The sequence below is a fragment of the Rhinolophus sinicus genome, linkage group LG02, assembly GCF_036562045.2.
Source record: "Rhinolophus sinicus isolate RSC01 linkage group LG02, ASM3656204v1, whole genome shotgun sequence".
Taxonomy (NCBI): Eukaryota; Metazoa; Chordata; class Mammalia; order Chiroptera; family Rhinolophidae; genus Rhinolophus; species Rhinolophus sinicus.
Genome location: NC_133752.1, coordinates 130544193 through 130556580, shown reverse-complemented (window position 1 = coordinate 130556580; position 12388 = coordinate 130544193).

The following is a 12388-nucleotide window of genomic DNA, read 5'->3' as shown; positions in this document are numbered from 1 at the left end:
GGGCCAGTTGGCTGCCAGGGGCATGTTTCTGTATCATTTATCACACACAAAGTGCTCTGCAGCTGGAAAAAGACTCATGATAGCTGCAGCCAATCAAGTCCAGCAATAGGACCAGCCATTTTTCTCTTTCTGGTCTCAACCCCTTCCTCAAGTGTAAACAACTGGCCAAAGCCCAGCAGCGTTCAATGAGAAAGGAACCCAGGAGGCCATGGCAGGTATGGGTAAGCTAGTAGAGACCAGTTGCCATGACAGTCATTCTCGAAGTATTTATTCAACACCTACTATGTTCTAGGTCTTGTGGATACAGTGGTAAACAAGACAGCACATATATTCTGGTATTTTTAATTTTGAATAATTTGGTATCCTGGGCTCTTCACATCTACTTCCAGTTGCAAGGAAAGGAAATTGCCACAGCTTGTCCCGTTGTTCAGTCTCTTCAACTGCTTCACATTCTCCCATCAGCTCACATTATCCTACCCTCCCTCCTGCCACCCCCTCCTCCCCAGCCCACCTGTAGGATCTGCCATAGGAATGCCGGCTCAGCAGAGCAACCCAGGAAAACTAACAGCCCAGCTAACCGAAGAAGTCAGCATCTCATCATAACTTTGGAAAATTTGGAGGTGGCTCACAGGAGAGAAGGAAGGACAGATAAAAGGGGCATGATTGAGATGAACAAGAAACAGTATGGCCTCACAGCCTCCAACCATGTGCTGAATAAGTCGGTGCAATTTTCTTGGGAGGATAAACACTGCCCGCCATTCAAGCTGACAGTGGGAGCTGGACAGCTGACATTTACAACAATGCAAATCAAGGCACTTGCCCCCAGGAATGGAATTTCATAGATTTATCCTTTGAAAGGCCATTTCTCTGACTAGTCTGGGTCAGCAGTTAAACTGAAAGAGAAATATTTCTATTATTTGGCAGATTTTTCCAAAGCATCTAGTTCATTAGGCAAGAGAGGCCTTTAAAAAATCTGATTCTGGTGTGGTCGTCAGGCAAACAGAATGAGAAAACATCAAAGCGCAATCCCATTTCCAGAAATGATTAAATACTTCCTCTGAAGTCCCTAGTGTTCCCAGTATGGGGGGTGGACCTTGCAGCCCAGGTGTCCTGGCACCAATCCAGCTCTGCAAATATCTGCAAATAACACGCTCTGATAACTCACATGGCTACACCTTGAATAAGCAAAACTTTCCATGCACGCCACTGCCACTTGCTATTCCAGAAATGAATTAAAACCCAGAGCCACTCACTAGTTGGCTGACCTTGAAAAGTCACAAAGCCTTAAGCAAAGCTTCTGTGCTTTGCACCTGCTCTTCCCTCCACCTATATAACTATGACCACCTCTCCACACACACCAGTCAGTGATTCCCAGGTGCATTGCGTTTTATTTTCTTCATAGCACTTAATATTTGAAATTATCTCAATTATGGGTGTGCTTTTTGTTTATCACTGTTGGTGTCCTGAGAACAGAGACTGTGCCTGCCTTATTCATCTCTGAATCTTTGGTTAAAAGGCCGCCTGGTACTAAGTAGATACTCAATAAATAGTGGTTACATAAATAAATGAAAGCCATTCAAATTATTTGAGCCAAAGTTCTGTAACAACAATAATAGCAGTAATAATAAGTGATAATATCTGCCTTATAGGATTGTTTTAAAGCTCAAGTAAAATCATATTAATAAAAGCAGAGCCTGACACATTGTAAGCTGTTCAACAAACACTAATTTAAAAACTATAGTAGCATTCCTAATTCCACAAAGCACTTTTCTCAGGTGACTTTTCAGAAACAAAAAATCTGAAATACTTTACACTCAGATATGATTAATTAAGAATGGCTCAATGTATCATATTTATAACATTCTAAAACTACCATCCACAGAAAATGCATTACAAATTTAGTAAAACTTTCCTGGGGGAAAAAACACTATATTTATCACTTGTATACCAATTTCAAAAATGTAGAAAAATGAAAAACATTTTTTACAAAAAATATGGTATTACAACTCCTACTGGGAAAAATAAAGCTCCGTTTTAGCCCAAATGAATAACTTTTGAAAGGTTCAAAATAACTGCAAAAACCACAATTACTTTTGCACCAACCTAGTACAATTTCAGGTGGTGCGACTGAGTGTTGGGAAAGATAGCAGGCAAGGAACCTTCCTCATACCATGAATCGCACCCTCTGATGCTACTTCCTGGCCCAAGTTTGGAGTGTAAACAACTGCTCTTACTTTTAGAACAGGAAGTAAGCAAAATAATGAGCAGTACAATTAACTCTCAATTAGCCTCAGTAACTGGCCTCAGAACATGGCTGACTAGTCAAATACCCTGAGAAGTCAGATCACTAGAATGCACTGGCTAGAAAGAAAAGAACACAATAAAGGGATGCCCCCTCGTTACAGTATGTGAAGGACAAAAATGGACTAACCTCTCTTTCATTAAGCAGAATCAGATTTTTCTACTCTCCAACGGAAATGTCCACTTGTGGTTTTGTTTGTTTGTTTGTTTGTTTGTTTGTTTTATAGTCACCATACTGTACATTACATCCCTAGGACTTATTTACCTTATAACTGGAAGTTCATGTCTTTTCACCCATTTTGCCCTCACTTGTTTTAATTTTATCCCCTTGTTCTTCCCCCACTCAATTCCCGAGTAGTGGGATTAATGACCAAAGTACAGGATGACAAAACACAAAGGCCTAGTTATTCCAGCAACTTCACGATCAAAGCAAAACTGATCCATCCCCTTCTCCTTCATGAGAGTCCAGTGTTTTTCTACCAAATGAAAAGTACTGTGGGACCATCCATAGCATTTCATGTGCCTCTTCTCTTCCCACTTTCTCACTAACCACAGTCAGCAACAATGGGAGTTCTAAGGTCCCGGAATGAAGGCTGGGATCCTGGGGAGAGAAGATAAGAGGCATTTTCCTGTCACAGCCTTATCTCTGAAGTCCATACTTGAGGTGAATGCCTCCCATAACGAGATGTCAGTTTATTTCTTTTTTTAAGATCTGCACATAAAAAAGGAGTTGGACTGGCAGACAAGGTATTGGAAAGATCTAGACTAGGCACAGAGGGGTGCCCTGTCTCTTGCAGAGGTGGCGGAGATCACCCACAAGCCATGGACTTCTTGCTTTTCTTTGTCCCTTCCCTCTCAAATGACAGATTGGGGGAAGAGGTAGAACAAGGACAAAATTAAAAAGTCAATTTCCAAATGGGACATCAACATTATTGTCATAAACCGTCTGCCGACTCCTGAGTCTGGGGATCCATTCTGTTGTCTGAGAGAGCAAAGTGGCCTGGTTCTTGGACAGAATAAAAATACAAACAGCTTCAATGATCTTTACTCACTGACCTGCCTAAAGACAGGCCCTTGGATGACAGGAGGAATTTCCAAAGCTATGAATCCAGACAAGAAACACTCTTTCCAGAAAAGGCAAACCCTAGGTTCAGATGTAAAATAGCTGAAATTTCATTGGGTTATTTTGTTTTATTTTGCTTTGTTGTGTTTTCCCTAAAAGGAGTCTGTAAATCAATAGGCTTCTTTGTGCCTTCCTCTGTACAATACAGGGCAGACTGCCCAAAGGGGAAACAAGCCTCCATCCTTGTCAGACCAAATAGCAGCTTGGGTCTGGGCACCGCACACTAGAAAGGGGGCAGCCATGTGTGGTGCTTTTACAGCCTTTCCAACCATTCCAGCGCAGCTTCATGCCTCAGCAGCAACCTGAGATGGGCTTCCCAGCAGAGCCAGGCACACCTCTGCCACCCTCCTCTATAGCTGTGAACACCAGCCCAGCATGCATTTCCTAGAACAGAACCCAGAGTTCTAGGAGCTCTGGAGAGACCCCATTCAGATAACGAGCTGACCAGATAAGCACGTCAGGGGGTCACCTGTCCTGCGCCCTGCAAACAAGTCAGCTGAGCCGCTGCAAAAGGAACAGAGGATGTCACCAGCAGGCTGACTCTTATGCTCTCAAATTCTATTCTGCCTCCTACCACATGTATCCAACATAATTGAATACCCTGATCCAGATAAAACTTTGTTTCAGGGCTCTCCTGGGTAAGAAAAAAGACCCTTCCGTGTCCACTGACAACCATATTAGTATGTTCTCACATCTACCCAAGACAATACAAATGGATTTTTTTTTAATAGACAGATGACATTTTTGCAAAATGTGATCAGCTAACTCTTAATTTGGAGCAGTGGAGAGCTGACCATATAAACCCACTGGCTCCGTGTTAATACAATTGGTACAAATAAATATTTAAACTACTTACTTTAGCTCTTTTATCTATAAAGTTTTTACTTCTGATCAGGTGAAATAGTTTCTCTGGAATTGTAAGCTCAGTGATTTAAGCTCTTGTAAAGACAGGATTTGCTACTTTACATTGAACCAAAAAAGCACGAATGCCTTACATCAATAGCTTCAAACTCTGTGGACCACTGTAAGAAACACACTACATATCACACCCCAGTACATGCTCTCACATGGATGTGAACAGAAACAGAAGCTTCACAAAACAGTACTCACCCTTCATATTTTCTATTCAATATTTTCCTTTAAAAAAAATGCTGCTGCAAGTTGAAACACACCACAGTCATGCGCCTCATTACAACGTTTTAGTCAAGGATGGAGCTGAAAAATTCCTATCACCTAGTGATGTTGTAAAGTGGTAACATCATAACACCATGGTGCAATGCATTACCATTTATGTAATTAAATGTTTGTGGTGATGCTGGTGTAAACAAACCTACTACGCTGCTATTCGCATAAAAGTATAGCACATACAACTGTATACAATGCAGAATACTTGATAATGATAAATGACTGTTACTGGTTTATACACTTCCTTTATACTATGCTTTTTATCATTATTTTAGAGTATACTCTTTCTACTTATAAAAAGTGTTTGCTGTAAAGCAGTATGCCGTGTTACACTAGCAGCAGCCTCATACATCTCCTATTACCACATCTTTTGACTGCACAATTTTCTCTTATGCTTAATTTAATCTCCTGCTGTTTTGTACAGTAACATGTTGTACAGGCTTGTAGCCTACTAGTAGGAATAGGCTATACCACATAGCACAGGGAGGGAGGGAGGAAGGGAGAGAGGGAGGGAGGGAGGGAGGGAGGGAGGGAGGGAGGGAGGAAGGAAGGAAGGAAAGAAGGAAGGAAAGGAAAAAAGAAGGAAAAGGAAAATAGTAAAGCTAGGATCTAATCAGATCTCAATTCAATTAAACCCAGAAAAATTTTTCTTGTACCTTTACAGTGGATCTTACAAAGCTACATGGGACCAAAACATATTTGGAATCTTAGCTAGTTCTTTTTTAAAATGCAAAAAATAAGGTGAAACTAATTTATACTAAAGTGTAAAGTGCATCCTCAATGCCTTTCTAGAAGTGATAAGGAGTAATTAATAAAAGGTATGAAGACCACCCAACCATTACCATTTTGTCTAATATAGCCCCTATGGATTTCCTACTTCTTAAATCATTTTCATGGGTCAGCCACCCCATTGGCTCAATTTTTGCCTCTTCTTTCAATCAAACCAAACATCCAAAAGCACCCACAGGTAACATTAGAGTTAATTATTTCCTTTTTAAAACCACTTTATGATGTTGGGGGGGTGGGGGGGCAGTAGGCAACCAGGAAAACAGTGATTTAGCAAGGATGGCAAGCCAAGACTAAAAATATTTTCTAGCGAATTAGACCTAAAGTGAACTCACTCTCTCCATTTAATTCCAAAGGCCTTCAAGTTTTCTTTTAATGACATCTTGATGCTTTTGAGGCATCAAGCTGATTGTCTGCGCTGCTGTTTCTGTTGCCAACATATGTGCTAGCAGACTCCCACCACCAGGCATGCAATGTTTTCAAGCCAGTCATGAGGAAAGTGCTTAACTTGAGATGAATCTAAGATAAGGGTTGTATTCACGCCACATTTCAATCATGCAGATAAAATGTAATGTTTGATAGGTTATCAGCAGGTTGCAATTTAGGGGATTTTCTTCTCTCAGCAGGAATCTGAATTCCCACAAGATCATGTCCAGAATTCCTTGATGCCAGCAAATTAAGTGGAAAAAAAAAAAAAATGTGTGTCTGCATGTGCGTTAGAAGTTCATTAAAAGCTCAGGATCAAAATGAAGCCACATAGTCCTCCCTAGAAGTTAAAGTAATCTCTGGAGTAAAAATGAGCTTGATGATAAAGAAAAATTCCAAGTTACATCCACGTTCCCGCAGAAGCAGGCTACCACCAATGTGACATTTTTCACTTCCCAGAGCACCTCTCTAGGTTAGGTTTTCTCTGAGAATAGCTGTGTCCCAAATGTGGCTCTAGAAGTCAGAAGAACTGGGCTTCCAAACACCAGCTTTGCCCTCTACTAGCTTTGGGACTTTGAACACATCCGTCAACCTCTCTTGGCTTGTTTCCTCCAGCACACAGGAGCACAGATACATGAAATCTCATCTGAGAAATGCCAGTACTTGATCAGATAATCTGTAAAATCATTTTCCATTTATAACATCCTAAAAATAGGAATCATTTTAACTCCTAACAAATATGTTTGGGTTAAAATTTCCAAGATTGCCCGAATTCCCCTAACACATAAAATATGCCCCTTGAATTTGGAGGTTAATGTCACACCAAGGCTCATAACTTCCAAGCCAGGGTCATTCTTTCCTTCCTTTATTCAGACAGTCGTTAAAATGGATGGACCATCTGCTACATACCAGGAATTCTCTTGAGCGTCAGTGAACCCCAGTGAGAGGGCAAAAGATTTTAAAGCCAGCAGCTCTATAAGGAGGTGGGAGATGGTGGGCAGAGTAGGGAAGAAAGAGAAAAGGAATATGTCAGCATACCCCTTCCAGCACAGGGGTCCCAACTCTTTCTCACCATAAATATCTACAAAGTTACAGGACATTAGGAGAAGGTGTACTCATTTTTTAAAAAATAGACTTAATTTTTTAAAGCAGTTTTAGGTTCACAGCCAAATTGAGAGGAAAGTCCAGAGAATTCCCACACTCGCTGCCCCCACATGCACAGCCTCCCCCATGATCGACATCCTCACAAGAGCGGCACATTTGTTACGACTGATGAACCTACACTGACACATCACTGTACTTACACTCGTCCCTCAGCATCCATGGGGGATTGGTTCCAGGACCCCACTCAGCTACCAAAATCTGTGGATGCTCAAGTCCTTTATAGAAAATGATGTAGCCTTTGCAAATAACCTACGCACATCCTCCTGTAAACGAGTAATCTCTAGATAACTTATAATGCCGAATAGGATGTAAATGCTAACAGTTGTTATACTGCATTGTTTACCTCTGTATGAGTACACGTTCAGTACAGACGCAAGCAACCTTTCTAAAGCTAACTACATAGGACACATTGGCATTGATGTAACTTTTTATTGCGAATGCTTTCAATCTGTGGTTAGTTGAATCCGCAGAGGTGGAACCAGGGTTAGGGACAGCTGACTGTATTTTTGCAACAGATGAAATTTGCCTATCGCACTGATAATCAAAATACAAAACCACCACTTATTCTTGAGGATGTTTGATTAATCTGTTTCCTTCTTTATAAACTAACCTCTCAACCCTTAAGGAACCAGAGAGTAGCTAAATAAGACCCAAGGTGCTGCTGAAAGCCTGGTGATCAGCTGGCAAACCATGGAGGCTCACAGCAGAGGAGGAAAACTCCTCGTTAGCTGTGCGGACTGCTCTTGGAGTCCTGGGCTGCTTCCGGGTTTTCTTCTCCTAACTCCTTCCCTTACACACACACACACACACACACACACACACACACACACACACACACACTATCATTCTAACTCATAAAGCCTCCATAAGATATTTCTTTGACCAGGAGGTTGGGAACAATCTTTTTCATTCCTTAGTAATACTAATTTAGGCTATGATTCTGGGCTTCTAGGTGAAGCCTAGAAGTGAAGTGAAGTGTGCCGGCATGGAATAACAGGTTAAGCATCCCTGTACTAGAAGATAATTAGCCACAGTACAAAGGTAGAGAATGAAAATAGTTAGCAATACCTCTTCATTTATCTCACTACTTATCCTAACCAAAATACTTTAATTAAAATTAAGTCTAGATATTAAGTGAAAACCACACAAACATAACATAATAATTACGTTCTAAAATGATGACTATGCTCTGGTTAGATCCTTAAATGCAGGGAATACTGGCTCCTACATTCAAGGAGCCAAGAATTTATATCATGAATAAAAACACTTTTTTTTTTTTTTCTTTTTGCTAGACTCCACCTACACATAAGAACTTTGCTTTATTCATCAGGGATAATCTCAGCAAAGATTCTATTTACGGGGCATCACTAAGTTAAGAATGAGAAAAAGAAGAACATGACAAATTATGCCTGGTCTTCTTTCAAATACTAGCTTGTAATTCCAACTCTACTCTCTCTGCTCTATATAAATTTTCCCTCTACTGGGTGGGTAGGTAGGGGACAGGGAGACGTACAGGGGACAGGAACTATAGTCAGGATCTGCGCTCAGAGCTCAGAACTGGGTCCAAAACAGGAGAGTAGGTTGCAGTCCCAGGAGGAAAACAAGCTTTGTGACATCACTTAAGTCTTTACTCCTTAGGGTACAGAACCCTCATCTGCAAAAAAGAGGTACTGTGTGATCTCTAAGGTTCCTTCCAGCCCTATCCTGTGATCTGGACGTTTGGCGTAGCCAAGTCAACTGGTACACCATCCTGGGGCTTTTAATACTAAGGAATCTTCTAGAGAATTACTTATAATCAACAAATATGTATGTATACTATCCTAAACAACGAATTATAGGCATACTTTACCTAGAGTTTTGGTTCTAACTATCCATCCCTTCTTAGGAGCGAGTTAATGCTCTGGTCAATTGGGGGTAGTCTGTTTCTCAGTCCTGTCCTCTCTCTTTCCTGGTTCACTGTCAGTCATGTCCTTGTATACCCTAAAGGGCATTCAATGACACTGCATTCTACAGTAGCTTTCTAAAAAGCCTCTACTATGCTAGGTGCAAACTTTTATAAGCTCTCTTCCTTTTTCCCATGCTCTTCTTTTCCTATCTGCTTTCTTTCATCTTTTGTGTGTTTCCCCTGCATTTATGCATTTCATGCATAGTGTTAAGCTTGCTGATACTGTGGTCCCTGCATATACCGGGGGTGATAAAAAAAATGTATACAAGTAGACACTTTGGTCAGCGTTGCTCAAGCAGTAGTTTGCCGTAATCAGAAGTGTCTGGATGCTGATGGTAACCACTTTGAGCACCTCTTGTAACAGCAGAAGTCAAACGTGACTTGTATTCATCTTTTGTTATCGGTATGTATTGAGTATTACAATTTTAATACAGTTTTCCTTTCTTAAAATGTGTGTACATATTTTGGGCACCCTCCGTATATTCTCTTCTAGGAAGCTTTCCTGCAGTGGGCTTGGCTCAAGATACTGCACTGACTGAGTCTAACACTTCACTTCTCTGCACTGCCTACCCACTCCTACCCTCCAACACATACATACTTCTTGTTCCATAAGTAAAGATCACAGACAGCCTGCTTGTAATATCACTTCCTAATTTAGCTCAGATATCAGGAATTGAAGGCCCTGAGGCTAAATCCAGTCCACAGACATATAATACCTGCCCCCACCATGCTTGAACATCCACAGACATGTTCAAAAGTCTGCTCTTGAAGCTCTGGGCCCCAAGTTCACTGCAGTCATCAACAGGAGCTGAGTGTAGATGGACGTCTGCCCTCAAGCTCTCCACAAGGTCCAGTCCAGGAGCAGGTGCCATTTAGGATCCCATCTGGGCTACTGCCTTCCCATAGCAAGCCCCTTTACACTCTGCCTGACCCCTAGAATCATTTCAAGTTGCCACCCCAGTTATCTCTATCATGGGATGATTTTGAATTTATCTCAGAAAAGTGTATGTGATCTATACAGACCAAGACTGGCTTTCTGAAAAGTGTCACCAGAAATACCATGAGGAACTTGGAACCCAAAGTTCCAGATCTTTTTACATTTCAATAATCTTCACAGACAAAACCTACACTTTATCTACAATATGGACTTACTTAGCTAGACGAAACATCTCTCCTTTTCTACACATAGAAGTTAAGGAAGAATAATGACAGCAAAGGAAGGGAAATGGAAGAAGCAGCAATATTTATAGAGGACAAGGAATAATCACCTTATTAATGATTTTAAAAATGAAGATTCATTGTACTTGTTGAAAATGACCTGAAAATATGTAGTAAAGTCCACTAAAAATATGGCCACTGCCCATTAGTTTTTAACATGTGAATAACAAACTCAGGTTCAGATATAGGCAAATGTATTTCCCTTTCCTTGTTCCCAAATCAATATTAAATGATTTTGTAGGCACAGGATTAGCAGGTGTTTCTACTCCTTCCTTATGGGACTATGGAATACATCACTAATGGGTTGGAACACCATTCCACACCCAGCCTGGTAGGCCTTCAAATTCTTCCCAACTTGATGTGCAGGGCAACCGAACACCTACAGCTGATTGGCAAGTTGAAGCTACTTCTCCATCTGCCCCTAGGAGCCTCACCTTCTGAACACTAAGGAATGGCTCTCTACTATGTGTCTTAGCAAGGAAATGGTTGGAGGAAACAATTGAGGAAAACTAGCAAGAAAAGTAAAATAAGCAATACAAAGGCAGATTTTTCCTGCACCTTTCTGAAAGGAAAGCTAGATGGTCCCTAAACACAGAAAGGACAATAGTTAGCATATTTGTTCATTGCTAAATTCTCTGTGTAGCAGCTTCATAAATGATCCTGCAAGTAAATTCATCAGCTACCGTAGCAGATGAATTTCAATCTGTTTCAATCTGCCTTCCAATGAATCCTGTTCACTGGCTAATAATGCTCTAGCAACCCCCTAACCTTTGTTTACTCATATACATTAATTCACTTAAAAAGTAATTAGCACGCCAAAAAGACTCAGTTCTGGGAGTCATGTATGTTGTACAGCCACCCAATATTTTCCCTATTAACAAACTCTTTTTCATTGCATCTAGCTGAAGGGATTACCTATTCTAATGTTTCTTACTCATATAGGAGTCAAGACTGTTGCTGACACAGTTCTGATGGTTGAAACCTAAGCCATCAAGCCCCTGGGCCTCCCAGAAGCTCCAAATTTTCTTATTGTGTGTACTTCTGCCTCTGGACATCATAAAATACTGCTGACACTCTTCCTGCTTAAATATTATTGCTGTAAACTTATTTAAGGATACTGCCTAAAATTAGGTTTGTGCATAGTGATTGAAAGAACAATAAAAAAATGAAATAAATGTTTTGAATAAGTGAATACATGAAAATATTAATATACCAGAAAAAGTAAATAAAACTGGAACTCTTTAAAGTTTTTAAAAGAATCCTTCCAGGCCGGCCCGGTGGCTCAGGTGGTTGGAGCTCCGTGCTCCTAACTCCGAAGGCTGCCGGTTCGATTCCCACATGGGCCAGTGGGCTCTCAACCACAAGGTTGCCAGTTTGATTCCTCAACTCCCACAAGGGATGGTGGGCTGTGCCCCCTGCAACTAGCAACGGCAACTGGACCTGGAGCTGAGCTGCGCCCTCCGCAACTAAGACTGAAAGGACAACAACTTGAAGCTGAACGGCACCCTCCACAACTAAGATTGGAAGGACAACTTGACTTGGAAAAAAGTCCTGGAAGTGCACACTGTTCCCCAAAAAAGTCCTGTTCCCCTTCCCCAATAAAATGTTTTAAAAAATAAAACATAAATAAATAAAAAAATAAAAAGAATCCTTCCATAGAAACACTAATGAAAGCTCATTTCATCTGGTCTCAGAAATAAGGATTCAAATTCAGACAAGAGAAGTATCTGGTAGACCACTTTTCCACATTCATGGAAACAATTCAAACTAAACTCTTAGATAACATGAAAGCTCTTTTTCTACCTTTGGGGATATATAAAATACCAGTTTGTGGTGAATTCAGCTATGAAATGATGCCTTGTCTAACATTAGGAATAATTATTAATAGTTCTCTTGACATGACGAGCTGGAGGGTGGTGATGGGAGAAAACAGGACAAAACTATGGGTAATGATGAAAGAAATTCAGTCCAGGATTTGAAATATGCCACAAGTAATCTACAATGCAAATAATCGACATAAAGAGTAAAGATAAACAAACTACTGAAAACAGTCAAATTCAGCAAACGATATCAGATTCTGCTATGGCAAAGAGTTTACTAAAATCCATGCTTTGGGCCACAGTATCAGAGAAGGAAGTTAGTACTGAAGGCAAAATTCATGAAAATATTTTGGCTTCAGTTGGAACAAAAAACAACATGCTCTTTAAGGAACTGATATTGTAGAGACTTGATGATATTCT